Raw genomic sequence first — 5,700 nt, forward strand, 5'->3', positions numbered from 1 at the left:
AGTTCTGTTAAAGGTCGAACTAATCAGTCATCTGGTAAGCATACTAATCTTATTTGTAGCTATTGTGGTGAATCAGAACACTCAAAACAACGATGCTATGAGATCATTGGCTATCCAAATTGGTGGGATTTCTTGAAGAAACCTCACAAAGTCATTCCAAACAGAGTTGTAGCCATGACTACATCAAGAACCAATCAGCCAAACAATAATGGTAAAATAGAACCTCATGTCAATATGATGCAGCCAAGTATTATTAACTATCTTTATTTATCTCTTGTTACTATATTTTATAGGTTGAATAAGTCTCCTGATGGTTGGAGCATATTTAGGATAGTTAGTTGTTAGTGCTAGATAATGTGCAGATAGTAGCCTGCACTTTAGGTTCAGTTAGTTGCTTAGTTTGTATTTAAAAGGTTGCAGCCAGATTTAATAGAATCATCCTTTTGCATTCTCATTTGAATTTTTATATGGTATCAGAGCATTATAAGCTCCACCGAGTTGGATCTATCTATTTCTTTTAAAGCTTGCTCATTTATGGCTCCAGTTACTGATGCTTCTGCTGCCAGCAGTTCTACAGTTTCTGCCACCACTCATGTGGTGCAATTTAACCCTGTTGCTCAGTTACCTCTTAAGCTACAAGGTAACCTCAACTTTTCAACCTGGAAAGCACAACTTGTGATGGTACTAAACGGGCATCAACTAATGGGGCATCTTGATGGAACCACAATAGCTCCATCCCCCACGATTATCCAAAATAATCTTACTGTACCAAATCCTAATTATCAGATTTGGTTATCTGAAGATCAATTAATCGAACAAGCAATGATGGCATTGGTCGATCCTACCATTGCTCCAACTGTTGCCGCAGCAAAATTTGCTAACAAAACGTGGGAACTCCTTCACACAGCCTATGCCAACAAAAGTCATACTCACATCTTTAACTTGCGAGATCAATTGCAAAATACCAAGAAGGCTTCTAAAACCGTTGCAGAATACTTACAGGAGGTTCGTTCCCTCTCTGATGCTCTCAAAGTTGTTAGTTCACCTGTCAATGACGATGAACTTATTGTCAATATTCTAAGTGGTCTTGGCCCCGAGTACCGTGAAATTTCTGCTGCAATACGTGCACGAGACTCTTTCTTGAGCTTTGAAGAATTATTTCACAAGCTCACAAATCATGAGCTTTACCTCAAACATCAAGATCTGGAAAAACCGTGATCCATGATCACAGTTGTTATTGTCCAGAAGTCCAACACACCTCCGCAATGCAATAAGAATAATTCTCGCTTCAACAATTCGCAAAGGAAACCATCTCAGTCTCGACAATGGAATTCCAATAATCCGCAATCGAATTCCAACAATCAACAAAACAGTAGACAATTTAAGCAATCTGTCAAATGTCAATTGTGCCAAAAGTTTGGTCACACAGCAAATGTATGTCACTCAAAGTCGCACAACTATTTTGAAGCTAAGGTTAACTTTGCATCTGGCCTACAATCGTCTGGAAACTCTTGGGTTCTAGACTCTGGTGCAACTCACTATGTCACTACTGAACCCCACAACCTTGAAATGTATACAAGAACGGAAGAAATCTCCATGGGTGACGGTAAACCCATTCCTATCACTCATATTGGTTCAACTCTCATTCAGGCATGTAAAACTACTTTTAAGCTTTCTGACACACTTTGTGCTCCATCCATTAAAAAGAATCTCATTTATGTTGCTAAGTTTTGTCAAGATAACCTCACATCTGTTGAATTTTATCCTTTTACTTTTGTTGTGAAGGACTTGCATACTTTGAAGTCATTAGTACAAGGCAGGAATAAAAATGGACTGTATGAGTGGCCACATCTTCAATCCAGGAAACCATTCATTAACCTTGCCTCCACAAAAGCCCCTCTTCAACTCTGGCATTGTCGATTGGGTCATCCCCACTCTACCATTTTAAATTTTATTTTGAAGAAATTTTCTTTACCTATTGTTTCTATCAAAGAAATGTTTGACCTTTGTCATGCTTGTTCTTCTAATAAAGCGCATCGTTTAGCATTCAAATGACTTACTTTGTCCAGTAATTTTCCTCTCCAGATTATCTTTAGTGATTTATGGGGACCATCACCCATCTTATCACTTGATAAGAAGTTATATTATTGCATTTTTGTTGATTAATACACCAAATATACTTGGTTGTATACTCTTAAAATAAAAGTGAGGTGGCGTCAATTTTTCCAAAGTTTCATCCTTTAGTTGAAAATTTCTTCAAAACAAAAATTTGTTCCATTTATACAGATGGAGGGGGTGAGTTCATTGGTCTTCAGCCCTATCTTTAGAAACATGGTATTGAACACTTACTTACGCCTCCCTACACACCCAACGTGTTACCATAGTTGAACGTCGACATCGTCATATTCTTGAAATTGCTAAAACCCCTCTGCATGAGGCATCCTTACCCCTGATCGATGGTCCTTTTCATGTCACTATGTTGTCTACCTTATTAACCGACTTCCCACTCCTATCTTCTATAGTGAGTCACCTTACCAAATGTTATTTGGTCAATCACCTGACTATAACGCCCTAAAAGTTTTTGGTTGTCTCTGTTATCCTTGGCTTAAACCTTATACCAAAAATAAACTTAAACCCCGGTCCACCCCGTGTGTGTATTTGGGTATCTGTCAGACTCACCATGCTCACATCTATTTTGACCCTATCCAGTCCAAAATTTTCATAAGTCGTGATGTTCAATATTTTGAAAAAGAATTTCCTTTTCAACAAATGTTCATCCATCTACGAAAATATACTTCCCAATTAAACTGGGAAGTTATTGACTCCAAAGAGGACAGTCCAACTAGAATTCTAACTCCTCATCTCTCTATTCCATCTCTTCTTTCAGTCCATGTAGAGTCCAACTCTAACAATACAACCTCTTCCCCTGGCGATGCTCACTCTAACAGGCACGACTAAGTACTAGCAGCTCCCGAGACATCAGGTAATTCACAACTTCCTGTTTCTTCTTCTACTCACTTTCTTGCCCCTTCTCTTCTGCCTGACCTTGCTCCATATAAGCCTTTGCTCACATACCAGCAACGCAAAATAGCAGCTAGCAACTTGCAATCCCAGCTCCCAAACCCAACCACCATAGAATCCCCTCCTCCACCTCTGCCGCCCTAACAAGGTTCACATCTCACACAACCAGCAATACATACCTCTTCATTACCACCTGCTGCCCCCGATTCCACCATTATCCTCGAATTGAATTATAACTCGATCCCAAAATAGTATCTTCAAGCCTAACAAAAAGCTTTATTTTCTGACCCATTTGACTCATACGCCTGTAACTTTCAAACATGCTCATAAACATGAAGAGTGGAGAGAAGTAATGAAAATCAAATAAGAAGTCAAACTTGGGAACTCGTGCCGCGAGACACATCAAAAAATGTTGTGGACTGCAAGTGGTTGTACAGGATCAAGAAAAGAGCAGATGGTTTTATAGACCGTTACAAAACATGTCTAGTTGCCAAAGGGTTCACGCAGCTCCCTGGCTTAGATTTTCATGAGACGTTTAGTCCTGTTGTCAAACCAACAACCATAAGATTGGTGCTATCTATAGTTGTGCAACACAATTGGCTAATCCATCAACTTGATGTCAATAATGCTTTCCTACACAGAGAGTTGGATGAAGAAGTTTTATGTCTCAACCCCGAGGCTTTATTAATCCCCAATTACCAACCTATGTCTGCAAACTGAAGAAAGCTATTTATGGCCTCAAACAAGCCCCCCGAGCTTGGTATAATGCTCTGTGTGCACATTTGCTGAAAATGCATTTTGTTAGAACAGAATCTGACAACCCTTTATTTGTCTGGTAGCAGCTAGCTGTAGTCATTTATGTGCTTGTCTATGTTGATGACATCATAATCACTGGCAACCAGTCACAAGTGATTAAATTTGTCATCAATTCCTTGGCGGACAGATTTTTCATTAAAGGATCTTGGCTCTCTCAACTACTTCTTAGGTGTTGATGTTAAGCGAGTACCAAATGGCCTCATTCTTTCTCAATCCAAATACATTCTGGAAATTCTTTCTGAACTGGACATAGACAATTGTAAAGGTGTTTCCACTCCCATCTGTTCTAGTGTACCACTTCGAGTTGCTGATGGCTCGCCACCTACTGATGCCACGCTCTACTGGCGCACCCTTGGCAAATTGCAGTATTTATCCCTCACTAGGTCTGACATATCTTATGCAATCAATAAATTGTCTCAATTTACGCACACTCCAACTGATGAGAATTGGAAAGAAGTTAAAAGAGTACTACAGTATCTCTAAAAAACCGCAAGTTTAGGCCTTCACATCATTCACAACTCTGACTCAAATTTGTATATGTATGTTGATGATGACTGGGCTGCGATCCAAATGACAGAATTTCTACATCAGGTTACATACTTTTCTTTGGACCAAATCCAGTCAGTTGGTCACCGAAGAAGCAGCGTGCAGTGACTCGCTCCTCTTCTAAGGCAGAGTATAAATCAGTTGACAATGCACCTGCAGAGATCACGTGGGTGCAAAATTTACTTCATGATTTACATGTCAGCATCTTGAAGACACCAACAATCTACTGTGATAATGTTGGAGTTACTTATCTCACAATCCAGTGTTCCATACCCGTATGAAACATGTTGCTATAGATTTTGCATATGTCTGTGACCAAGTTCAAGCTCATCGAGTTAATGTTACTCATGCTCATGCTTGTGATCAACTTGTTGATACCTTCACTAAGCCACTGCCCAAGTAAGCCTTTACTAGGTGTCGTTCCAAGTTAGGAATTGTTACACCTTGCCTTACTTGAGAGGTTGTATTAACTATCCTTATTTATCTCTTGTTACTATATTTTATAGGTTGAATAAGTCTCCTGATGGTTGGAGAATATTTAGGATAGTTAGTTGTTAGTGGTAGATAATGTGCAGATAGTGGCCTGCACTTTAGGTTCAGTTAGTTGCTTAGTTTGTATTTAAAAGCTTGCTGCCAGATTTAATAGAATCATCCTTTTGCATTCTCATCTGAATCTTTATAGGTATTACCAGTAATAACAATGTTAATGTTAATGTAACTGCACTTTCTATGAATAATACTTGGATTATAGCTAGTGGATCATCTTATCACATGACCAAAGACCCAAGCAAATTACAATCATTAAAGCCATCTTCTAAGCCCTTTATTTCTATCGCTAATGGTGGTACTTCTCCAGTTATCGGAGAAGGACCAATTGTCTTAACAGATGCTTTAAGACTTGACAGTGTTTTGGTTGTACCTACTCTAGATCATAATCTTCTATCTGCTAGCCAAGTTACCTCCCCTCTCAATTGCACTATAACCTTTTGACGTCTTTTTTGTATCTTTCAGGGCATTCTAACTGGGGGACTCTTGGTTATGGTGTTAAGCGACACAATCTCTACTTTTTGGAATTGCCTAAAGGCGGAGAGAAGAAATTCAGCCATGCATTCCGCACATATGGGATTGAGAAAGCACGGGACAATGTATGGTTATGGCATAGAAGGCTCGGACATATCTCGTTTGGTTATCTTCAAAAACTCAAACCAGATTTGTTTTTAGGTTTAGATAGCTCAGTTTTTCATTGTGACATTTGTGAACTAGTGAAAAATCATCGTGTTCCATATTTACCAAGTTTGAATAAATGTTCTGAACCTT

The sequence above is a fragment of the Solanum verrucosum genome, unplaced genomic scaffold, assembly GCF_900185275.1.
Source record: "Solanum verrucosum unplaced genomic scaffold, falcon-dt-bn FXZP01000052.1, whole genome shotgun sequence".
Classification (NCBI taxonomy): domain Eukaryota; kingdom Viridiplantae; phylum Streptophyta; class Magnoliopsida; order Solanales; family Solanaceae; genus Solanum; species Solanum verrucosum.